The following is a 27752-nucleotide window of genomic DNA, read 5'->3' on the forward strand; positions in this document are numbered from 1 at the left end:
TGCCCTCAAGTGAACGTTCAGGGCCATCGTAATCTCGAAGAGCTTTATGGGTTCCTCCTCTAGGGAGAAAGAACGGGTTCCGCCCTCTTTGTTTATGTAATTGACTACAGTCGAGTTGTCCGTCGCTATTATGACTACCTCGTTTCTTAGCTCCTCCGCAAAAGCTTTGATTGTATTGGCTTCGGCTCTCATCTCGAGGCAATTAATATGAAGAGACTTCTCTTCTGGAGACCAAGTCTCCAAAGTGTCTTGATGTAGGTCCTCTAGATAGCCACCTCGCCCGTAGGTTGAGCTGTCGGTGAATATTGTTTTGGAAACAATAGGGGGTTTCAGAGGAAGGCCTTGACTCAGCCAATCTTTATTCAGCCACTGTGAAAATGCCTCTTTCATCTCTGTCGTAATTAGGATGTTTAAATATATGTTGCTCCAAAATTTGTCCCACAATCTGAGCATTTGTAACTGACATTTCCTGAGATGTAATCTGTTGAAAGGAATTGCTCTTGAGCCCGCATTGATGAGTCTAATCAGCTTCATCAGTTGCCTTATTGAGACTTGCGATTTTTCCAGAGCCGCCTTGATTGCATGTATCAAGTTCTGAATCTTTTCCGGGGTTAGGTAAACCCTCTATACATCCTGGTCTACCTGAAAACCCGAGAAATATGATCCGTCGCATAGGTTGCAATTCTGATTTCTGGCTCGCCTGAACCCGAGTCTGTGCAGGATCAATTCTCTGATATCTGGCTCAGCATGAACCCAAGTCTGGGCTGGAGAAATCATAATGATCTTTACATTGTTCTGTACTAATGACTTTTGGTAATTGTGCAGAATTTAATTGTTCATGTAAGCATGCCATTGGATGGTTTGAAGATGGCCATAGCTCACGATGGCACTTTGAACTGATATATTTTGTTTTTGAATGTGAACCCTAACCTCATTCTGTGAGTTAGGTCCTTAAAGTCGGCGGAAACATGAAATACTTTCCAGAGGTAATAATTTTGAGTATGCTCTAGAAAGAATATTTGAAAGATGCTGCTGACATGTATTAACAGAATCCAAGAAGTTTATCAGTTTTTGGGATAGTGTCAGGAGAGACGTTCTCTGCCTTTAACATCTTAATGACAGTACATAACGTGAGGTCACCGTATGATAGCATGCTCAGAGTCACTCGTGTAGAAGAATCTAAGGCCAAGAATGACTTTCTGTCAACTGATATGAACTTTAGGTCCTCTACTTATCCAGTTGATGGTAACAAAATAAACTTTGGGCTTATGCGTGGTGCCTGTGAAGCTGAAAAAGCGTCTTGACATTTGTAAGCCCCTGCTCGGCCCGGGATGCCGAAAGGGTCAAAGAAGTACTACGTTTTGAACGATATTTTCTTCAATATTCTAATTATATACTGTTATCCAGCTAGCATAGCATATTTGTAATTGGACGCTGGAAGTAAATTCAACTCTAATCACCAGAAAAACTTACCACATGCCAGACCAGACCTATAGGTTAGCGCTGTAGTCGTTACAATATTATGCAATGATGGTACGTATGTCCAAGGCGTCGTGACCTTATATAATGGTGGTCTGTACTTCCAAAGCATTATGACCTTATGTAATGAGGGTCTGTGCTCCCAAGGCGTTATGACCTTATGTAAAGGTGGCCTGTACACCCAAGGTGTTATTAACTTATGTAATGCCGGTCTGTACGCCCAAGGCGTTATGACCTTATTTAATGACGGTCTGTACACCCAAGGTGATTTGACTTTATGTAATGACGTCATGTACACCCAAGGTGTTGTGACCCTATGTAATGACGGTCTGTACACCCAAGGTGTTATGAACTTATGTAATGGTAGTCTGTACACCCAATGGTGTTATGACCTTGTGTAATTATGGTCTGTACGCCCAAGGCGTTATGACCTTATATAATGACGGCCTGTATACTCTTTATGTAATGAGTTATATACCATACCATAAATATTGGGTTTAATACACCCAAATGATTAAAATACAAATAATTACAACTAAGACACAAACATTAACTTCTGTAATATTCTGTTTCTTGATTTCTGCGTACCATCAGGGTTGCCAGCTGCCAATATCTAAAAAGGGGTAAAACTGAGGAAAAAGCCCGTGCTTTCGCTCGGCCCGGTATCTCGAGAGGATCAAATGAATTATCATGTTCTGAGAGTGGCTTATTCTTTGTTGTTGACTGCAATTCTTCTGAGCGCTGCTTGATGAAGTTTTTCAGCGTTGGGGAGAAAGGTAACGTGATAAGCTGTTTTCTCTTGAATGGCTCAATTGCCAAAACCAGCTCTGCCACCGAGCGAGGCTGTTGGACGGTAATGGTAGGCCTGGGGCAAATGGTGTCACCCAGTACTTCGTATACAAGGTCCAGCGACTCTGCCAAAGAGACCATGTCATCTGTTCCAGGATCGGTGCCTAATTTTAACCAACTATAAAATCTTTATAATTAGATGCTGGGCCTAATCTGAGCTGCAAATCTCCAGACCAACTTATCCCTTGCCAGAAGGCCTATAACGCCGTAGGCGTTATAACCTTGCGTAATTATTGTTTGTACACCCTAGGCGTTATGACCTTATGTAATGACGGCCTATAGGCCCTAGGCGTTATAACCTTATGTAATAACGGCCTGTACGTCCTAGGCGTTATGACCTTATGTTATGACGGCCTATATGCCCTAGGTGTTATGACCTTATCTAATGATGGCCTATACGCCCTAGTCCTTATGACCTTATGTAAAGACGGCCTATACGCCCTAGGCGTTATGACCTCATGTAATAACGGCCTGTACGCCCTAGGCGTTATAACCTTATGCTATGACGGCCTATACGCCCTAGGCGTTATGACCTTATGTAATTATGGCCTATACGCCCTAGGCATTATGACCTTCTGTAATAACGGCCTGTACGCCCTAGGCGTTATGACCTTATGTTATGACGGCTTATACGCCCTAGGCGTTATGACCTTATGTAATTAAGGCCTGTACGCCCTATGCGTTATTACCTTATGTAAAGACGGCCTATACGCCCTAGGCGTTATGACCTTATGTAATAACGGCCTGTACTCCCTAGACGTTATGACCTTATGTTAAGATGGCCTATACGCCCTATGCGTTATGACCTTATGTAATAACGGCCTGTACGCCCTAGGCGTTATGACCTTATGTTATGATGGCCTGTACGCCCTATGCGTTATGACCTTATGTTATGACGGCTTATACGCCCTAGGCGTTATGACCTTTTGTTATGAAGGCCTGTACGCCCTATGCATTATGACCTTATGTAAACTTATAAAATAACTTATAAAATATAACCTATGAAAGGTATTATTCAGACCCAGATACTGGATTTACCGCAGCTAAACCGTTAAAATACAAATAATTATCTGGCCTACTAAACACGAGGCCTAGAATAAAAGTAGATATTTATATAAATATAAATAAATATGTTAAAAATATGTATGTTTCCTATGTAGGAAACATAGGAGAAACATTTCTGAAGTGCATCAATGCATTTTAAAAACACATGAGTTTAAAATGAAAAAGGTTGCAAAATTTACATAATATGGTTTTTCATCCTTCAACATTTGAATTAACCACCTTAGTTGCACAAAAATGAACAAAAGAAAGACTCGTGGAACAGTCTTTTAAGGTACTAAAATTCAAATCAAAATTTGAATTTTTATTGAATTTTCGCAATAGTGTCAAAAATTGAATTTTCGCAATAGTGCGAAAATTTTAATTTTCGCAATAGTGTCCTGGATATCTTTAGTGAAGAAGGTATAATCATTAGCAAACATTACACATACTCCCAAAAAGATTTTATGAATAACTGTGCAATATTCATGCTGAGTGGGTAGGAAGTTCCTCTCCTATTGCACAAATATTTTGAGCATAAACTCATTTTCCTTTTTACTAATAAAAATGTTTTATATGTTTAATTAAAACCAATAACTACCTTGGCTAGTGTCTCCTTGTGACCCCTTAAACCACAAAAAAGAAACTGATCTGAATAATTTATGGCGAGGGACTGGATCGCTGTGGAAACGTTTGTTTTCGGCGGAATTGTGGTTTCTTGACCCCGTCTTTCCATTGCCAAACCGAAAAAAGCTTTTGTTAATAGATGTACCAACGTATGAGGTAATGGCGACGCCAAAGTCGGTCTCACTGACATGAAACTTTCAGGAAAAGTTGATTTTTGGGGGGAGGGAAGTATTACAGAATTCTGATTTCGGAGGAAGAAGGTGATTTTTTTTCTACTCGCAAAAGTGCATACATTACGTTTTTTTCTGTCTATGTCTGTCGTTCCTGGCTCATTGGCTAATTGGCGATTAAAAAAAAAGTTTGTCGGTGATTTTTTTCTCTCTCGAATCAAATTTATGATTAAGCTCCCATGGGACGAGTTCCATTGTTTGCTAGTAGACCACTATTTTCACCAACACGGAGCAACTGCAAGTTACGCAAAAACATGTAGCAAGTTCCTAAATTTCCAGCTTCCACCTTCTGAAATTCATGTCCCTGGCCGTTGAGGTTTTATGATACTCACAGCAGCTGAAAGATTAATAGAATCTAGAAATTACAAGCATAAAAAAACGCACATGTTTTTTTTCATATTTAATTACTATTATTAAATATTTCGTTTCCACATGGATGATATATTTTGCTTTAAATAATTTTGTATGTTAGATGCTATATTGACATGATATCATACTTAGTGGGACATTTTTCGTCATGAAAAACTATTGAGATACGTATTTCGAGCCTAAGGTAAAAAAAAAGTAGGGTTTGCTTGGATTGATCAATCTGATGATGAATCTCGCCCATTCCCTGCAAAACAATATAATTATTGGCTGACGTATTTATTGTAAATATAATTTCAATTATATTTTTTTGTATAAATTCCAATTTTAAACTTTTAAAACTCGCTAATGAGACCTGGGTATTAGTTTGAAAATCCTGTTGGCGCCACTAAAACTCACCAGCTAATTGAAAGAATTTACATAGCAATTGGCTTTTGACCATTAACTGCGTCTTCCAATTTATAAAGTGTCTAATAAGCACTACATAAACTGTCTTTTTTTTAGAAAAAACATTAACTAATTAGTTGAAGCTGTTTATTTTTCACGATTCAGAATTGGCTTGAGTTGGCTCGGAATTTGTATATTGGTGACGTCATTCAACAGGGTGAAAATGTGTCAAAGAAAATTCAAATGTAGCTAACTTGAATATTTTTCTTTGTAACTAATGTTTTCTTTATTTATAGAAAAATTTTGATATGAATCTTTTAATTTTTTGTCTTTGAAATGAAACTTTCTTTAGAAACGAAATGAAAATTCCTTTCTTTTGAAATGAAACTCTTTTCTTTAACTCGGGTCTTAATTTAAGGATATTCCGAAATATAAAGCCCTTTATTAATCCCATGATTTTTTATTTAATTTTCTTAATTGCTTACTTACAATATAAAGATTGATTGTACATCCAGCAAAACAGGCTATTCCAAAAAAGGTTGTGAGTACAAAAAAATAGCAGTCGCCAAAATCACCAAAAAGCAAAATTAGGAAACAAAATGATAGAACAAAGTATGTTCTATCATTTCCCCAGCCAATTTTACGATTCATAGGGAAACTTCAAAACGAAACTTTTCAACTCTTTTCTTTGAAATGTAACGATCTTAATCTAGGGATATTCTACGATGTATAACACCTTTTGTTCATCCCAAGATTTTTATTTAATGTTCCAGACTATTCGCTCACAATATAAATATAGATTTTACATTGACCAAAACAGCCTATTCATAAAAGGGTTGCGATTACAAAAATAGTAGTGTCTAAAATCACCAGAAAAGTAAAATTGAGAAATAAAATAGTCGATACAACTCTGTGAAAACAGCTCTACTGCATCCTGTTTGTGGTAGACTTAATAAAAGGACTTAAATTCACTATTCTGTGTTCTGTTTTCAAGACTGTTGGACAAGTAAAGAATAAATTTTAAATCGGAAAAAGTAGTATCATCTTCACATAAAGTTTAGCAATCGAACAAAATATCCTCTAAAATACATACTGGAAATCTGGAAGAAAATAGAAAAAAAAATAAAACAATAAATATCACAAAAATTCAAATCAAGAAGCCAAACTAATTTACTTTTATTTAAAAAATGTACGCTAAACTCATAGATTATCTACTCTTGCTAAGTCTTCAGAATATATAGAAACATATTTTAGTCTTGGGGTTAGAAGTTAACTTATTATAATGCTAAAGAGAAAAAGCTCTGTTTCAGTTTATATGAATAGAATTTAAACACAGGACTGGAATATTGCTTGACTCTTTTAGTTGTGAAAATAGTACCCTAAATTTTATATTTTGTGGAATACAAATGAACCTGATACGTGTTCAAATTTTTATGCAATCTCTCGCTAGGTTGCTGGTACCGCTACAACCCTAATTTCCCCGAACTGTTTACTTTGATGAAACCTAAATTGGGCAGTAGTAGTTTAGTGGTTCTAACTTTGAAAATCCTGTAGTTCAATGACTCTACGTTGCAAATGGGCTCACTTGTAATAAAGGCAAAATCATATGCTAACATCATATCGACTGGAACATCGGCTAAAACGAATTTGTCAAAATAGATGTTGAATTGGAAAACATATAAGTATATGTGATTTTTAACTAATCGGCTTGAATTTAATAGTGATAAAATGTCTATATATACCCTATAGGCTTTAGACAGCAGAGTAAAAAGGTTGTTATAAAGATACATAAATCAAAGGGAACGGATTGCTTCCTGGGAAAGTCATTTCCTTGTTTCTATTGAAATTAAAGTCGTTGTCTACTAGTATCTGAGATCTTCTAATTTGATGTTGAGTTACTATGCATTCATTCAGTTTTGGGATAATTATTTAAGATTTTACTTTTCTTCTGTCTTCTAATTTGTTTTTTCTGTTTTTTTTTTGTTTTTTTCATGTTCATTGTTGTTCGCTGTGCTATCCAAAGTGATGGACGGAACGTTATCTACAAATGATTTACCGTTTAATGGATTTGTTGTCTACAATTGATGTGTCTCAGGGAATTGATTACTTTCTGATAAAGTCATTTCTTTGTTACTATTGAAATTGTTTTCCATCCGCATGTGACTTCTCATATTTAATGTTAGGCTAGGATGCTTTCACCTAGTTGGGGCTTATTACTTGAAAGTGGTAATTTTTTTCTAATATGCTTTTTTCATTCCCACTGTCGTTCGTTGTGCTATCCACAGTGATGGACGGAACGTTATCTACAAACGATTTACCGTTTACTAAATTTTTTGTCTACAATTGATGTGTCTCAGGGAATTGATTACTTTCTGATAAAGTCATTTCTTTGTTACTATTGAAATGGTTTTCCACCTGCACCTGACTTCTCATATTTAATGTTAGGCTAGGATGCTTTCACTTAGTTGGAGCTTATTACTTGAAAGTGGTAATTTTTTTTTCTAATATTCTTTTTTCATTCCCACTGTCGTTCGTTGTGCTATCCACAGTGATTGGTGGCACGCTATCTTAAGTGATTTACAAATGACTCTATTCGAAATTTCCAAATTAATAATAAACGGTGGCAAAATAATAATAGGTGGCACGCTATCTTAAGTGATTTACAAATTACTGTATTCGAAATTTCCAAATTAATGATAAACGGCGGCAAAATAATAATAGGTGGCACGCTATCTTAAGTGATTTACAAATGACTGTATTCGAAATTTCCAAAATAATAATAAATGGTTTATTAATGGCGAATCTTAAATTGTTATTAGGCTTAAGGCGCACTTATAGCTTATGTATAATTTCTGCTGTACTGCTTAAAATGTTCATGATGGTTTATTTTGCACTAAAACTTTGCTGGCAACGCACCTCATGCTCTATGAAGCTCTAAATGGTTATTACCTGATATACGAACTTTTCTTAAGAATTAAAATGCATAAATTTATAAAACACCTGATAATTGAGACAAAAAAAAACTTGTGATCGAGGTAACTGAGACATATGAATTATAAAATAAAGCAAAGTGTAACGTCACTAACAATGATGTAAACACAACACTACCAATACCACTAGCATTACATTAGACATAAAGAATAAATTGCTATTTCTGGGTAGAGCTTCACAAAATCAGGTACAAGAGCTTCAGATCCCGGTGGCAGCACTTCTTCGGGTACGTTTCTTTTTTTCGAACGATAGATACAATAAACCAAACAACCGATGACAAAACAATGGCAAAAACGACAATAATTGCTGCAATTGTCGCTCTATCTTGGACTGAAAGGCCAAATGTCAGTGTCGCTGAAAGAAACAAAGTTGTAAGAATAGATAAAACCAAATTAATCTTTTCAATTTTCTTCGGATAGTAAACAACGAGTTTCTTCGGATAGTAAGCAACCTCACAAGATATATTTCAAAATAGATATAAATAATTTATTTAAATAATTCATTGATTATTAAATAATTCATTTAAATTTAGCGACTAATAAGTTCTCACTAAAGTATGCATAGAAATAAAAGTTACCTAATATATCCAAGGCGTAGATTAGTCTTCGGGTATATAAGGTCAAGAAGCGATTCAGGATTATTCTTGATGATCACCCGACTTTCTTCATCCATAATCTTTCTGTTTCTTGTACGAAGACCAGAAAACGACTTGCTGAAATAATCCTTTGACGATCATGAATCACCTGATATATTCATAGGCAAAACCATTCCCCGAAATATATCAAAAGTCCTCCTCAAAAACATATTTTCTATCTGGAAAACAACTACGCTGAACAAAATGGCTACCTCAAAATTTTGATTGGATGTGTTTGGGGGAATGATGGGCGTGGGGGGGGGGGATAGTTGCCCTCCAATCACTTTCGACTGTAAAAAGGGCACTAGCCTTTTTAATTTCCTATCGAATGAGCCTGTTTTGAAGTTTCTACGACAACGCATTCTATAAAAACCTTATATCCCCCCAGGGCATAACTTAACACCCTTGCCCTGAGGGTTGTGGGGGAGTTTCCTCCTCGAAACATATTTTCTATCTGGAAATAAAATACGCTGAACAAAATGGCTATCTCAAAATTTTGATTGGATGTGTTTGGGGGAATGATGCGCGTGAGGGGGGTGGGCTACTTGCCCTCCAATCACTTTTGACTATTAATAAGGGTACTAGCCACTCCAATTTCCAATGGAATGAGCCCTTTTCCAAGTTTCTACGACGACTCCTTCGGTACGAGGTCCCTGGTTATGGAGAAAACAAAAAAAACACATTGTGCCCTCATCGTTCTTTACTTAGGCAGCGCTAGCGCGCTGCCTATGATATATTTGATCGAAATTTTGAGATATATATTTTGTTTATTATTTTAACAGAACGATAAAAAACTTTATGAAGAGAATAAAAACAACCAGTGAAAAAAAAACAGTCGCAGATTACAATGTAAATATTGACCGCCAAGATCTTGACCGTCCTTAGTGCAGACCGTCCTTAGTATAGACCGTCCTTAGTGCAGAAAATATTACAAAAATACTGATAAAATCTGAAGATAATGTAAAAACCAAACCTTAAAACAAACAGAAAAACTAAAATAGGAAAACCCTCTTACAGTAACAATGAAGGGGTAACTGAATAATGGCAATTCAAATTTTCAATTTATGCAGAGCATTTTTAAAAGCCAATCACTTCTCAGGTAAAATGTTATCATAGATTCTGTTAGGTTGCAAAATATGATTTTGTTTATTGATATAAAAACAATCAGAATTAATAAGTTCATTAAAAATGGGGTTTCAATGTATAGATAATTTCAAACCCCACACTGCCTTTCCATGACGATAAATAAAAGTTCAAATTGGGATAAAATCTTTTTAATCGACAGTGATAAATTTCACAAATTACTTGATATTTCGGTCACACATGCAGTGACCATCATCAGTAGTAAAACTACTGATTTACTACTGATGATATTCAATGCAAATGTAACCAAAATATTTAGTGTTTTTGTAAGATTTATTACGGTCGATTAAAAGGATCTTATCCCTATTTGAACTTTTATTTAGGGGCTTCAATAAGTTTCTCTAGTGTCTCTATTGATAGATACCATGAGCACCCATAAGCTGAATTTTAGGGGGGGGCTTACCTGGTCTAATCGGCACTCCCAATGTTGAATATAAACTCCGGCACAACGCCGGTATATCCATCGAATGCCGCTGACGAGAGTCCCAGTCAACTGCCGCCGTTGTTTAATAAAGCTGCCGCCACCAGGCTGGCGGTGGTATTTTGCTGACTTTAAATTAATTTGAGCCAACTCTTTATTGCGTCAACTGCAATGTTGGAGCTTTTCTTTCCTCATGTGGTTAAGGATTTCAAGTTTCCTGCTTAGAAATCAAGTGCGATTTCAAAATTAAACAAACAAGTGCGCACACAAATAATTTGCATGAATTTCTTGTGGTCCCAGGGGGCTCAAACACTGAACGCCTTATGCTCGAACGCCGCCGACGAGAGGCCCTGTCAATTGCCGCCGAAGTGTCGTAACGCCGCCATCCTCTCAGCTAGCGATGGCGTTCCGCTGACTTCGAATTAATTTGAGCCAATTCTTTATTGCATCAACCGCAATGTTAGAGCTTTTCTTTTCTCGTGTGGTTAAGGGTTTCGATTTTCCCACGTAGAAATCGAGTGTGGTTTTCAAAATTAAACAAACAAGTGCGCACACAAATAATTTGCATGAATTCCTTGTGCTCCCAGGGTGAGTTTTTATTCAGCACTAGTTCTTGTAGCACATCCATTGAACAGACAATTGTCTTTTAAACAGACACCAGATTAAATTCCATGTAGGAACTTGGGATTTAAGGACCTCTCTATTTCAAGAAGACTTAGTATAGAAAAAAATAGATATTTCTTGAGTCCTTGCTTTAGACAGGCGTTTATAAACACTGAGGTTTTGATTCTGTGACATAGATGCGTTACTTGAAACGGTAGGTTCTGAAAATTATCAAATTCCAAACTCTCAATTTCTGAATTTAACATTGAGGACAATGAATGTGTTTCATTATTTGTCATAAAACCACTGAAGGTGTAATTACTAGGAACAGACTAGGAGGTGTCTAATTATAGGACGGGGATCTATTAAGACATCGACAGAAATGAATGGGAAGAAAACTACAAATGCGGGTCTCTATAATCACCATCTCAATAGTTATATTTATAATACCACCTGGAAAATTAATTTTTCTCTACTAAATCTATCTCAATTTAATAAGTATTTCATTAGTTTGAATATTTCACCCATATGTGATGGTTACTAGTTTGAATGCACAGACAGTTCATAGTAGAGACCTAATGGTAATTGTACATTCTTAGCTTGACTCTAATCTTCGGAAATAGGCTACTGCCCAATCTTGAACAAAGGATCTTAAAATTAAAGTATTTCAATCATGGACAGATTCAATCACTGACATGTACTGTGAAAAAAGTCATATTTAAATAGACTTGGCAATCCCAACTATTTGCATCAGGTCCAAGATTAAGAAACTGCTGTCCTTGCTTAGGTAAGATGCATTTTATTCAAAACATTTGTCCAAGATCACACACTGTCCAAGTACTGTTTTTTTTAATCTTAATTCTCTTTCCTGTAGTGGATATGATCTGGCTATTCCAGCCACTTTCACAAATTATCTCTCCCGCCACTCATAGTGGTGGGATCTCTCCCACCACACACTGACCTCTGCCGTAGGTTCTACCTTCTCCCTAAAGGCCCTCATAGAGGACTTTTACAAAGTTACCAACTGCAACCCAAATCAAAACTAGGTTCACATTCCTTTTCACTATCTTACCCAAGAGAACTGTCTGAGTTGCCATCAACAGTCACTTTCTGAGCCCTTCCATTTTTATTTTCACCCTCAGTGCTGTCTTCTCACCAAGTCTCTTCACAGCCTGTTTCTTTGTTTTTCTTGCTTTTGTTGATTTATTTTTTTTCTTTTCCGCCTCTTCTTTGCCTTTCTTGTAGAAAAAGCAGCGTCAATCTTGGCTTTCACTGATGTGGCAGTGAGCACTTTGGGTCTGCCCTCATTTCTTCCTTGAAGCATTTTGTGTTCTTGGTGATGCTGGGATGTGGTTGAACTTGTTCAGATGGGACTATCCTTTTTCGCAATGACTGCTAAATCACAGGGCTTACTGAAAACATTTGGTGAAAAAATGGCAGTGCAGGAGTAGAAGGGGAGGTTCTACTCCGATTGCCCACCCCTGCTGCCACCTACAACTTTTTTTTACATAGTTTATGTCTGTTTGTTTTCACTGAGAATGAAAAAACAGGAATTTTGTCACATTCATGTCTGTTTTCATGGATGGTTATGTATGTTGGTCGATTTATTTGATGTTTTATGGTTTTTGCCAGTGAGAATTTGAAAAAACAGAAATTTTGTCACATTTATGGATGTTTTTATGGACTTTGTCAGTGAGAATGAAAAAACAGGAACTTTCTCACATTTTTGTATGTTTGTTGTCAGTGAGAATTTGAAAAACAGGGACTTTCTCACATTTTTGTATGTTTGTCGTCACTGAGAATGAAAAAACAGTATTTTTCTCACTTGAAAAACAGGAACTTTCTCACATTTATGTATGTTTTTATGGATTTTGTCAGTGAGAATTTTGAAAAAACAGGAACTTTCTCACATTTATGTCTGTTTTTATGGACTTTGTCAGTGAGAATTTGAAAAAACATGAACTTTGTCACATTTATGTCTGTTTTTATGGACTTTGTCAGTGAGAATGAAAAAAAAGGAACTTTATCACATTTATGTCTGTTTTCTTGGATGGTTATGTGTGTTGGTCGATTTATTTGATGTTTTTCATGGATGTTTTTATGGTTTTTGTCAGTGAGAATTTGAAAAAACAGGAACTTTCTCACATTTTTGTATGTTTTTATGGACTTTGTCAGTGAGAATTTGAAAAACAGGGACTTTGTCACCTTTATGTCTGTTTTTATGGACTTTGTCAGTGAGAATTTGAAAAACAGGAATTTTGTCACTTTCATCGATTATTGAGTCATTAACCGAATCGTTTCCGGGCAAAAGTAATGACACTTCCTTCCTGTTCTTGTTCAAGCCAAATGTCATGAGTTTCCGGGGAACACCTGTGCTGTCGGTCATTAATCAAATTGTTTCCGGGAAACAGTTAATTAATGTCTGACAGATGACGTCAAGTTAATTAATATCTTTGGATTTCGAACAGAAATGTTCCCGAGGCAAAGTTTAGATCACACATGACAGATGATGTCATGATTGATTGAATTGTCTCCGGCGCGAAGTTTATTAATGTCTGGAGTTCTTCCAGAAGAATCGTTTCCGAGGCAAAGTTTAGATCTTAGCGATGAATTGTTTTGGCGCGGGAATCAGGTTTCCAAATAATTGAAATGCGCCAGCGCAGGGATGCCAAACAAAAGGAACATGCTGAAATTCCGTTTAGGGATAATTTTGGCGAAACCGTTTTAGCTATTTTATGGAATTGTTTCGACGAAACAGTTAGAGACATTATAAAATATGATTTTTGAAGAGATTTTAGAAGAGAATTTAATGGTGAAACTCTGTGGTCGTTATAATACACAAGTTCCATTTGAACAGTGTTGTGAGGTCCTCTACCCCAACCCCAAAGGGCTCCGACCCCCCTACCCCAACCCCAAAGGGTTTCGATCCCCCTACCCCAACCCCAAAGGGTTCCAATCCCCCGACCTCAACCCCGAAGGAAGCCCCCGGTCCTCAAGGGTCCCCCCAAGCTCCCAAAGGGCCCCCAGACCCCCAAAGGCTCTCCCCGGGCCCTCCAAAAGCCCTCCCCCGGTCCCCAAAGGTCCACCGGGCTCCCAAAGGACCATTCGTCCCTCAAGGGCCCCCCAGACCCCCAAAGGCCCTCCCCCAGTCCCCAAAGGCCCTCCCGGACCCCAAAGGCCCTCCCCGATCCTCAAAGGCCCCTCCAGGCTCCTAAAGGGCCCCCGAACCCCCAAATACCCTCCCCTGGTCCCCAAAGGTCCACCGGGCTCCCAAAGGGCTCCCGGACCCCCAAAGAGTCCTGATCCCCACATTATAATACTTTTTTAAGGCTTTATTATATCTTCAGAACAAATTATTATTTTAGGGAATTATTTCGGCGAAACAGTTAGAGACATTTTAAAATATGATTTTTGAAGAGATTTTAGAAGAGGATTTGAGAGTCAAACTCCGTGGTCGTTATAATACACAAGTTCCATTGAACAGTGTCGTGAGGTCCTCTACCCCAACCCCAAAGGGTTCCGACCCCCCTACCCCAACCCCAAAGGAAGCCCCGGATCTTCAAAGCCCCCCCCCAAGCTCCCAAAGGACCACCCGGCCCTCAAGGACCCCCCCCCCACACCCTCAAAGGCCCTCCCCGGGCCCCGTCTTTCGTTGATGTTTGTTGTCGGAAACTTCTAGTTTGGGATGAATAGTTTGCTATTTCAAACGTTTATGAGCTAGGTTTCCTAGTATTTCGTAGGTGTGTGTTGTCTGAAACTTATGATTTGAGATGCGTAGTTCACTATTTCCGACTTTTCATAGCCAGATTTCTTAGTCTCTCGTTGGTGTGTGTTGTCTGAAACCGATGATTTGGGATGGTTAGTTTGCTATTTTTGACTTTTCTGAGCTGGATTTCTTAGCCTTTCATAGGTGTGTGTTGACTGAAACCTATAGTTTAGGATGAGTGGTTTGCTATTTTTGACTTTTCTGAGCTAGATTTTTTAGCCTTTCTTATGTTTTTGTTGTCTGAAACTTATGATTGGATGTGTGTAATTTGCTATTTTTACTTTTAATATATATGATTATTAGTCTGTCATAGATGTTTTTTGACTGAAACCTATAGTTTAGGATGAGTGGTTTGCTATTTTTGACTTGTCTGAGATAGATTTCATAGCCTTTCATAGGTGTGTGTTGTCTGAAACTTATGATTTGAGGTGTGTAATTTGCTATTTTTGACTTTTCAGAGCTAGAATTCTTAGTCTCTCATATGCGTTTGTTGTCTGAAACTTCTAGTTTGTGATGAATAGTTTGCTATTTCAGGCTTTTCTGAGCTAAGGTTTCCTAGTATTTCGTAGGTGTGTGCTGTCTGAAACTTATGATTTGGGATATGTAAATTACTATTTCGGCTTTTCTGAGCTAGATATCTTAGTCTTTAATTGGTGTGTGTCGTCTAAAACCTATGATTTGGGATGGGTGGATTGATATTTTTGACTTTTCTGAGATGGATTTCTTAGCCTTTCATAGGTGTATGTTGTCTGAAACCTTACACACACAAAAAATTACAAACACACAAAAACATACACAAACAAAAAAAAAAATACACACACACAAAAACTTACACACACACACAATTAGACAAAAATTACGATATTTATGCACAGTTTCAACTAACTACGGCTAAGTATCTTAAAAGGTGCGGTATTTTTCTTGCGAGAACACAAAAAATCATTAAGTGGTATTAATAAAAATGATGATAATCAACCAAAAACGATCAACAAGTACACCGATTAACCATCACAAAAGCGTCACAATGCTGTCAGTGTGTCAACACCCGTCAGAAAATAGGGGGTAGAGGTCAACTGTGAGGTTATCTAGCCTACAGAATAAATTGCTCATTGTTCCTTTAGTAGCCACACAATTAGACTAAAAATTATGATATTTATGCACAGTTTCAGCTAACTACTGCTAAGCATGTTAAAAGCGAGCCATCTCCTTGCGAGAACACAAAAATCAGAACACACACACACACAAAAACTTACACACACACAAAAACTTACACACACACAAAAACTTACACACACACAAAAATTTGCACACACACAAAAACTTATACACACAAAAAAAATCTCACACACACACAAAAAAAAAAATACACACAAAAAAACATACACACAAAAATAAAAACTTACACACACAAAAAAAAAATACACACACACAAAAATTAACACACACACACATAATTAGACAAAAATTACGATATTTATGCACAGTTTCAACTAACTACGGCTAAGTATGTTAAAAGGCGAGGTATTTTTCTTGCGAGAAAACAAAAAATCATTAAGTGGTATTAATGAAAATGATGATAATCAACCAAAAACGATCACCGAGTACACCGATTAACCATCACCAGAGCGTCACAATGCTGTCAGTGTGTCAACACCCGACAGAAAATAGTGGGTAAAGGTCAACTGTTAGGATATCTAGCCTACAGAATAAAATGCTCATTGGTCATTTAGTAGCCAGAAAATTATACTGAAAATTATGTTAATAATTAATAGTTTCAGCGAACTACGGCAGTGTATGTTAAAAGCAAGACATTTCCTCGTGGTACCACAAAAACCCGAATACGCACACACAAACAATCTAAAAGACACAAAAGAACTTACACACACACAAAAATTTGCACACACAAAAATTTACCCCCACACAAACAAAATCACACACACACAAAAAAAAACTTACACACACAAAAACTTACACACACAAAAAAAATTACACACACAAAAAAAAAATTACACAAACACCAGAATTTACACACACACACACATTTAGAAAAAAATTATTATATTCGAGTAACTACGGCTAAGTATCTTAAAAGGCGAGGTATTTGTCTTGCGAGACCACAAGAAATCATTAAGGGGTATTAATGAAAATGATCATAATCAACCAAAAACCATCAACGACTACACCGATTAACCATCACCAAAGTATCACAATGCTGTTAGTGTGTCAACACCCCTCGGAAAATAGAGGGTAGAGGTCAACTGCGAAGATATCTAGCCTACAGAAAAATTGCTCATTGTTCCTTTAGTAGCCACACAATTAGAATAAAAATTACAATATTTATGCATAGTTTCAACTAAATACAGCTAAGCATGTTAAAAGCAAGCCATTTTCTTGCGATAAAACAAAAATCAGAACACACACACTCACAAAAACTTACACACACACAAAAACTGACACACAAAAAAAAACTTACACACACACAAAATCTTACCCACACACACAAAAACATCAAAAAACAGACAAAAAACTTCACTCAACACACACATATACACACACAAACACATACACACACAAAAAAAAATTACAAACCACACCACCCTTACACACACACACACAATTAGACAAAAAATAATTATATTTATGCACAGTTTCAACTAACTATGGCTCAGTATATTAAAAGGCGAGGTATTTTTCTTGCGAGAACACAAAAAAATCATTAAGTGGTATTAATGAAAATGATGATAATCAACCGAAAACCGTCAACGAGAACACCGATTAACCATCACCAAATCGTCACAATGCTGTCAGTGTGTCAACACCCCTCGAAAATAGGGGGTAATGGTCAACTGCGAAGATATTTATCCTACAGAAAAAATTGCTCATTGTTCCTTTAGTAGCCACACAATTAGACTAAAAATTACGATATTTATGCACAGTTTCAACTAACTACGGCTAAGCATGTTAAAGGCGAGCCATTTTCTTGCGAGAACACAAAAATCAGAACACACACACACAAAAACTTACACACACACAAAAACTGACACAAACACAAAAAAATTTACACAACCAAAGTAACTTACCCACATAAACAAATACTTACCCACACACACAAATATTTAGCAAATAAAAACAACATACACACACACAAGAACTTACACACACAAAAAACTTACACACACAAAAACTTACACACACATAAAAAATTATACACACAAAAAACATTAGACACACACACAAAAATTTACACACACACACACACAATTAGACAAAAATTACGATATTTATGCACAGTTTCAACTAACTACGGCTAAGTATCTTAAAAGGCGAGGTATTTTTCTTGCGAGAACACAAAAATCATTAAGTGGTATTAATGAAAATCATGATAATCAACCGAAAACCGACAACGAGAACTCCGATTAACCATCACCAAAGTGTGACAATGCCGTCAGTTTGTCAACACCCCTCGGAAAATAGGGGGAAATAATGAGTTAGTCAGAATCTAGAAGGACATATTTTTCACTTGAAATAGCGAAATTGATAATTTTCAAGGACAAATCCCAAAAGAAGTACTATTAAAATCACGAGGGAGAAAGATCTAGGAGGATCAGTACTTTATTCATTGTTTAACTTTTCACCGAGAGAGTTTCCGAGCAGAAATGGACATAATTAATCTAGACCTTCAATCATTTTCGCTTGTATTCAAGGTTAATTTTTTATATTTTTATAATAAAGTTAAGTTTTTATTCATTTTTATGGTTACATGCGCGGGGGATGGAGGGTATAAAACATTACTTTGAGATTTCATATTGAATTCTATGACCTTTCTAATAATATATATATATATATATTATATATATATATAATATATATATATATATATATATATATATATATATATATTATATATATATAATATATATATATATATATAATACAGAAAGAAAAAAAGAAGAATATTTGATAAAAGATATTTTTAAATATGCTCCAAAATCAGAGCTATTACAACTTAAATGACGCGAGGGGGGGGGGAAGCAGGTTTAAGAATATCCTGGATGTATCATTTTTATATTATCTAAGTACTCACAGAAGGAGTCATCACAGAAACTTTGAAAAGGGCTCATGAGATTGGGAATTAAAGTGGCTAGCACCCAATTCACAGGAGGGGACGTGAAAACTATGGTTTTTAACTTTGATATGCAAGGCTAGAAAGAAAAGTTCTCAGGTGTGGGGCTGCCCCCCAGCTCAACCCGCGCTCTTGAAATCCGCCCCCCACCCAACTCAACTTTTCTAGAAAGAAAAGTTCTTAGGCGTGGGGCTGCCCCCCGCCTCAACCCACGCTCTTGAAATCCCCCCCCCAACTCAACTTTTCCAGAGGATTTCAAAATCCCCCCCCTCCAAACTCAAAAATTTCTAGGAACGTATTTTCATCATATTTAAATATTTACCCACGTACGCATCACTTAGGTTAGATTAGATTAGGTGAGAGACAGGCATAAAGTTAGGTGTATGGTTAGGTTAGGTTAGATTATGTTAGGTTAGGTTAATTTAGGTTAGCCTAGGTTAGCCTACGACCGCGCGCGTACGAAGGCAAACCTAGTCTAACCTAAACTAACCTAACCTAACAAAATCCAACCTAACCTAACCATACACCTAACTTTATGCCTGTCTCTCACCTAATCTAATCTAACCTCAGTGATGCGTACGTGGGTAAATATTTAAATATGATGAAAAAACGTTCCTAGAAATTTTTGAGTTTGGAGGGGAGATTTTGAAATCCTCTGGAAAAGTTGAGTTGGGGGGGATTTCAAGAGCGAGGGTTGAGGCGGGGGCAGCCCCATGCCTAAGAACTTTTCTTTCTAGAAAAGTTGAGTTGGGTGGGGGGGATTTCAAGCGCGCGGGTCGAGGGGGGGGTAGCCCCACACCTAAGAACTTTTCTTTCTAGTTTTGCATATCAAAGTTAAAAACCATAGTTTTCACGTTCCCTCCTGTGAATTGGGTGCTAGCCACTTTAATTCCCAATCACATGAGCCCTTTTCAAAGTTTCTGTGATGACTCCTTCTGTGAGTACTTAGATAATATAAAAATGATACATCCAGGATATTATTATACCTGATTCCCCCCCCCTCGCGTCATTTAAGTTGTAGGAAATCTTATGTTGAATCATATATCAAAATATATTTTATCAATTATTACTCTGTTTTCTGTATGATTACAAAATAACTGTGAAACAACAGAGTTGATCACTCTTGGATAGTTTTACAGAAAATCTCACCCCTATCGACGCGTTCCTGTATCCAAAACAAAATCGAACGCATCAATTAATTAATCATCGTTGAAGATGTCTCGTTTGATACAATTAGGCTATGTGATGCAAGATGTACTGTTTTGAATCCATTCTCCGCGAGTGATAATTGGAAGTTTTGGCGACTCTTAAGTGATATATAGAAAGGTAATTATTGTTCTAAAATCAACAGTTTGCACGATTTCGTAAATAAATAACCGTTAGGTTAGTATATTTCAGGGCTTTGAAAGGTTTAAAAGTCAGTATAGGCTGAAATATTGGACAAGATAGAAAGTAATTGAAGGCTCTTCAAAAGTAAGTCCACCAACGCTTGATGCAAGTTCAAATAATACGTCTTTTCAGTGTGTGTTCTAACGAAAAATATGTAAATATGATGAACTATGTTCCTTGATTATAATTCATATCTTTCAATTACGGGGGGTTAAGGCTTGGCAAAAAAAAGGACTTGTCAGTGAAAAAAACACAAAAATTTTGCTTTTGATATTGGTTTTCGTTGGTTTTTCTAAGGAAAATTTACAAACTAAAATTTAACTATGCCCCCCCCCCAGAAAATTTTGTTTTTTGTGAGGGGGATATTTTAAATTTCTATTTTATTTGATTTTTTTTGTGCACTTTTTTACTCTAAAATGTGAATTAAGGCCATCTGGATTTTTGCTAGCTATTACGCCCTCACAAAAGATAACTCTTATTCCCCTTGTAAATATTTAAAATGAATTAGTCTTATAGTTTCACATCAACAGTTTACTGTACGAGAAAGTTTTTGAAGGAAAATACCACCGGTCCTACAAATTAGCCTACATACCGTAATCATTTTTATTATGTTTGAAAAGTCTAAAGGGTAGAAAGAACGAGAAATTTTTTGAAGGAAAAGACCACCGGTCCTACAAATTACATACCGTAATCAAGTTTATTATGCTTGAAAAGTCTCAAAATGAGAAAGACTTGTTGATGTTCGAATCGAACCGGTGCTCGAATCGTGTTAAACTGATAAGCGAGGGTCTATACAAACGGATATTTATGACATGATTTGAAAAAATGGTAAAACATCAATTTAAAAATAAGTTTTCAGTTGGAAGTAAGAAGCAACACTAAAACTTCTCGCTCTTTGCGCATAAGTTTGACTATATATATATATATATATATATATATATATATATATATATATATATATATATATATATATATATATATATATATATATATATATATATATATATATATATATATATATATATATATATATATATATATTATTGGAAAGGTCAGAGAATTCAATATGATATCTCAAAGTTAGGTTTTATACCCTCCAACTCCCGCGCAAATAATCATAAAAATGAATAAAAACTTAACTTTATTATAAAAATGATAGAGAAATTAAATTAAAAGCATGCAAAAATGATTGAAGTTCTAGATTAAATATGTACATTTCTGCTCGGAAACTCTCTCGGTTGGGAAGCTAAACGACGAATGAAGCATTGATTCTCCTAGATCCCTCTCCCTCATGATTTTAATAATAATTCTTTTGGGATTTGTCGTTGAAAAATATCAATTTTGTTATTTCCAGTGAAAAAATATGTCCTTCTAGATTCTGAGCAACTCATTCCCTCCCCCTATTTTCCGAGGGGTGTTGACACACTGACGGCATTGTGACACTTTGGTGATGGTTAATCGGAGTTCTCGTTGACGGTTTTCGGTTGATTATCATCATTTTCATTAATACCACTTAATGATTTTTGTGTTCTCGCAAGAAAAATACCTCGCCTTTTAAGATACTTAGCCGTAGTTAGTTGAAACTGTTCATAAATATCTTAATTTTTTTCTAATTGTGTGTGTGTGTGTGTAAGTTTTTGTGTGTGTGTAATTTTTGTGTGTGTGTAAGTTTTTATGTGTGTGTAAGTTTTTGTGTGTGTAAGTTTTTTGTGTGTGCAAGTTTTTGTGTGTGGGTAAGTTTTTGTGTGTGTATAAGTTTTTGTGTGTGTGGGTAAGGTTTTGCGTGTGTGTTAATTTTTTTGTGTGTGTAAGTTTTGTGCGTGTGTAAGTTTTTGTGTGTGTTTAAGTTTTTGTGTGTGTGTGTGTTCTGATTTTTGTGTTCTCGCAAGAAAATGGCTTGCCTTTAACATGCATAGCCGTAGCTAGTTGAAACTGTGGATAAATATCGTAATTTTTAGTCTAAATCCGTGGGTACTAAAGGAACAATGAGCAATTTTTTCTGCAGGATAATTATTTTCACAGTTGACCTTTACCCTCTATTGTCCGAGGGGTGTTGACACACTGACAGCATTATGACGCTTTAGTGATGGTTAATCGGTGTTCTCGATGACGGTTGTCGGTTGATTATCATCATTTTCATTAATACCACTTAATTATTTTTTGTGTTCTCGCAAGAAAAATATCTCGCCTTTTAAGATACTTAGCCGTAGTTAGTTGAAACTGTGCATAAATATCGTAATTTTTGTCTAATTGTGTGTGTGTGTTTAAATTTTATGTTTTTTTTTTAGTTTTTGTGTTTGTTTTTGTTTTTATTTTTGTTTAAGTTTTTGTGTGTGTAAGTTTTTTTGTGTGTGTGTGTATGTTTTTGTGTGTGTGTGTAAGTTTTTGTGTGTCTGTAAATTTTTGTGTGTGTGTAAGTTTTTGTGTGTGTGTGTTAGTTTTTGTGTGTGTGTAAGTTTTTGTGCGTGTGTGTGTTCTGGTTTTTGTGTTATCGCAAGAAAATGGCTCAACTTTAACATACTTTGCCGTAGTTCGTTGAAACTGTGCATAAATAACGTAATTTTTAGTCTAATTGTGTAACTACTAAAGGAACAATGAGCAATTTTTTCTGTAGGCTAAATATCTTCGCAGTTGACCTTTACCCCCTATTTTCTGGGGGGTGTTGACACACAGACAGCATTATGACACTTAGGTGATGGTTAATCGGTGTTCTCGTTGACGGTTTTCGGTTGATTATCATTATTTTCATTAATACCACTTGTTGATTTATTGTCTTTTCTCAAGACGAATGCCTTGACCTGTAACACTCTTGGCCGTATTTAGTCGAAACTGTACATAAATAAAGTAATTTTTGTGCAATTGTGTGTGTGTGTGTGTAAATTTTTGTGTGTGTGTAATTTTTTTTTGTGTGTGTGTAAGTTTTTGTGTGTTTGTTAGTTTTTGTTTGTGTAAGTTTTTTTGTGTGTGTGTGTGAGTTTTTGTGTGAGTGGATAAGTTTTTGTGTGTGTGCAAATTTTTGTGTGCGTGTAAGTTTTTGTGTGTGTGTAAGATTTTGTGTGTGTGTAAGTTTTTGTGAGTGTTCTTGTTCTGATTTTTGTGTTCTTACGAGGAGATGGCTCGCTTTTAACATGCTTAGACGTAATTAGTTGAAACTGTGCATAAATATCGTAATTTTTAGTCTAATTGTGTGGCTACTAAAGGAACAATGAGCAATTTTTTCTGTAGGCTAAATATCTTCGCAGTTGACCTTTACCCCCTATTTTCCGACGGGTGTTGACACACTGACAGCATTGTGACGCTCTGGTGATGGTTAATTGGTGTACTCGATGACCGTTTTTGGTTGATTATCATCATTTTTATTAACACCACTTAATGATTTTTTGTTTTCTCGCAAGACAAATACCTTGTTTTTTCACATACTTAGCCGTAGTTAGTCGAAACTGTGCATAAATTTAGTAATTTTTTGTATAATTGTTGGTGTGTGTATAAATTTTTGTTTAAGTGTAATTTTTTTTTTGTGTGTGTAAGTTTTTGTGTGTGTGTGTAATTTTGTGTGCGTGTAATTTTTTTGTGTGTGGGGGTAAGTTTTTGTGTGTGTGAAAATTTTTGTGTGTGTGTAAGTTTTTGTGTGTGTGTGTAAGTTTTTGTGTGTGTGTAAGTTTTTGTGCGTGTGTGTGTTCTGATTTTTTTTTTCTCGCAAGGAGATGGCTCGCCTTTAACATACTTAGTAGTAATTAGCTGAAACTGTGCATAAATATCGTAATTTTTAGTCTAATTGTGTGGCTACTAAATGAACAATGAGCAATTTTTTCTGTAGGCTTGATAACCTCACAGTTGACCTCTACCCCCTATTTTCTGACGGGTGTTGACACACTGACAGCATTGTGACGCTTTGGTGATGGTTAATCGGTGTTCTCGTTGACGGTTTTCGGTTGATTATCATCATTTTCATTAATACCACTTAATGATTTTTTGTGTTCTCGTAAGAAAAATACCTCATCTTTTAAGATACTTAGCCTTAGTTAGTTGAAACTGTGCATAAATATCGTAATTTTTTGTCTAATTGTGTGTGTGTGTGTAAATTTTTTTGTGTGTGCAATTTTTTGGTGTTTTTGTAAGTTTTTGTGTCTGTGTAAGTTTTTGTGTGTGTGTGTGTTCTGATTTTTGTGTTCTCGCAAGAAAATGGCTCGCCTTTAACATGCTTAGCCGTAGTTAGCTGAAACTGTGCATAAATATCGTAATTTTTAGTCTAATTGTGTGGCTACTAAAGGAACAATGAGCAATTTTTTCTGTAGGCTAGATATCTTCGCAGTTGACCTTTACCCCCTATTTTCCGAGGGGTGTTGACACACTGACAGCATTGTGACACTTTGGTGATGGTTAATCGGTGTTCTCGTTGACGGTTTTCGGTTGATTATCATCATTTTCATTAATACCACTTAATGATTTTTTGTGTTCTCGCAAGAAAAATACCTCGCCTTTTAAGATACTTAGCCGTAGTTAGTTGAAACTGTGCATAAATATCGTAATTTTTGTCTAATTGTGTGTGTGTGTGTAAATTTTTTTGTGCGTGTAATTTTTTTTTTGTGTGTTTAAGTTTTTCTGTGTGTGTAATTTTTTGTGTGTGTAAGGTTTCAGACAACACACACCCATGAAAGGCTAAGAAATCCAGCTCAGAAAAGTCAAAAATAGCAATCCACCCATCCCAAATCATGGGTTTTAGACAACACACACCAATTAAAGGCTAAGAAATATTTCGAACAATAGAAGAACGAGTAATAGACACCCCCAAAATTCAAATTGTAATGTAGCAAACACATACTACATACCAGGAAGAATTATGTAGTAAGATACTTATAATACAGAAAAGACATCCCAACCACGAAGTTTAAGTCAAAACACTCATATAACAGAGTAGAAATCCTAGCCCTGACAAGTCCAAATTAGCAAATTCACCACCTCACCTTATCATTTTCAGACAACCAAAACATATTAAAGGATAATAAATCAATCTAATACAAGTCCAGAATCTAAAAAAACACCCAATAAACACGATTTTTCATAAAAAACCCACATAATAGATACTAATATTAATCTATATTAAAGTCAATAATATACCATTACACACATCCAAAAATATGTTTAAGACAACAAACACCTATTAAAGTCCAAAAAACCTAGCTCAGAAAAGTAAAAAAATAGCAAACCACCCATTATAAACTATGGGTGTCAGTCAACGCACACCTATGAATGTCTAAGAAATAAAGATCAGAACAGTCAAGGCTAGCAAAATAACCATCAAAAATCATCTGTTTCAGACAACACACACAGACAAGCGACTAACAAATCTGGCTACGAAAAGTTTGAAGTAGCGAATTTCGCACCTCAAATCATAAGCTTCAGACAACACACACCTACGAAATACTAGGAAACCTAGCTCATAAAAGGCTGAAATAGCAAACTATTCATCCCAAACTAGAAGTTTCAGACAACACACATCAACGAAAGACGGGGCCCGGGGAGGGCCTTTGAGGGTGTGTAGGGGGGGGGGTCCTTGAGGGCAGGGTGGTCCTTTGGGAGCTTTGGGGGGCCTTTGAGGATCGGGGGCTTCCTTTGGGGTTGGGGTAGGGGGGTCGGAACCCTTTGGGGTTGGGGTAGAGGACCTCACGACACTGTTCAATGTAACTTGTGTATTATAACGACCACGGAGTTTGACTCTCAAATCCTCTTCTAAAATATCTTCAAAAATCATATTTTATAATGTCTCTAACTGTTTCGCCGAAATAATTCCCTAAAATAATAATTTGTTCTGAAAAGATATAATAAAGCCTTAAAAAAGTATTATAATGTGGGGCTCAGGAGTCTTTGGGGGTCCGGGGGCCCTTTGGGAGCCCGGTGGACCTGTGGGGCCCGGGGGAGGGGCTTTGGGGGTTCGGGGGCCCTTTGGGAGCCTGGGGGGCCTTTGAGGATCGGGGAGGGCCTTTGGGGGTCCGGGAGGGCCTTTGGAGACTGGGGGAGGGCCTTTGGGGGTTTGGGGGGCCCTTGAGGGACGAATGGTCCTTTGGGAGCCCGGTGGACCTTTGGGGACCGGGGGAGGGCCTTTGGGGGCCCGGGGAGAGCCTTTGGGGATCTGGGGGCCCTTTGGGAGCTTGGGGGGACCCTTGAGGACCGGGGGCTTCCTTCGGGGTTGAGATAGGGGGATTGGAACCCTTTGAGGTTGGGGTAGGGGGATCGGAACCCTTTGGGGTTGGGGTAGGGGGGTCGGAGCGCTTTGGGGTTGGGGTAGAGGACCTCACAACACTGTTCAAATGGAACTTGTGTATTATAACGACCACAGAGTTTCACCATTAAATTCTCTTCTAAAATCTCTTCAAAAATCATATTTTATAATGTCTCTAACTGTTTCGTCGAAATAATTCCATAAAATAGCTAAAAAGGTTTCGCCAAAATTATCCCTAAACGAAATTTCAGCATGTTCCTTTTGTTTGGCATCCCTGCGCTGGCACATTTCAATTATTTGGAAACCTGATTCTCGCGCTAAAATAATTCGTCGCTAAGATCTAAACTTTGCCTCGGAAACAATTCTTCTGGAAGAACTCTAGACATTAATAAACTTCGCGCCAGAGACAATTCAATCAATCATGACATCATCTGTCATGTGTGATCTAAACTTTGCCTCGGGAACATTTCTGTTCGAAATCCAAAGACATTAATTAACTTTACGTCATCTGTCAGACATTAATTAACTGTTTCCCGGAAACAATTTGATTAATGACCGACAGCACAGGTGTTCCCCGGAAACTCATAACATTTGGCTTGAACAAGAACAGGAAGGAAGTGTCATTACTTTGCCCGGAAACGATTCGGTTAATGACTCAATAATCCATGAAAGTGACAAAATTCCTGTTTTTCAAATTCTCACTGACAAAGTCCATAAAAACATACATAAAGGTGACAAAGTCCCTGTTTTTCAAATTCTCACTGACAAAGTCCATAAAAACATACAAAAATGTGAGAAAGTTCCTGTTTTTTCAAATTCTCACTGACAAAAACCATAAAAACATCCATGAAAAACATGAAATAAATCGACCAACACACATAACCATCCAAGAAAACAGACATAAATGTGATAAAGTTCCTGTTTTTTCATTCTCAGTGACAAAGTCCATAAAAACAGACATAAATGTGACAAAGTTCCTGTTTTTTTCAAATTCTCACTGACAAAGTCAATAAAACAGATATAAATGTGAGAAAGTTCCTGTTTTTCAAATTCTCACTGACAAAATCCATAAAAACATACATAAATGTGAGAAAGTTCCTGTTTTTCAAGTGAGAAAAATACTGTTTTTTCATTCTCACTGACGACAAACATACAAAAATGTGAGAAAGTCCCTGTTTTTCAAATTCTCACTGACAACAAACATACAAAAATGTGAGAAAGTTCCTGTTTTTTCATTCTCACTGACAAAGTCCATAAAAACATCCATAAATGTGACAAAATTCCTGTTTTTTCAAATTCTCACTGACAAAAACCATAAAACATCAAATAAATCGACCAACATACATAACCATCCATGAAAACAGACATGAATGTGACAAAATTCCTGTTTTTTCATTCTCAGTGACAACAAACAGACATAAACTATGTAAAAAAAGTTGTAGGTGGCAGCAGGGGTTAGCAATCGGAGTAGAACCTCCCCTTC

General features: G+C 36.6%; 1 protein-coding gene across 1 annotated transcript in view; it reads left to right on the top strand.

Moving 5' to 3' along the window:
- The window catches only part of SecS (Sec synthetase), a 118338-nt gene that overhangs the window by 29335 nt on the left and 61251 nt on the right, over positions 1-27752 (top strand). The gene's annotated exons all lie outside the window — the stretch shown is intronic.

This window comes from Artemia sp. Qi Xiang Cuo, chromosome 10 (assembly GCF_049724085.1).
Source record: "Artemia sp. Qi Xiang Cuo chromosome 10, ASM4972408v1, whole genome shotgun sequence".
In the NCBI taxonomy this organism is placed as follows: Eukaryota; Metazoa; Arthropoda; class Branchiopoda; order Anostraca; family Artemiidae; genus Artemia; species Artemia sp. Qi Xiang Cuo.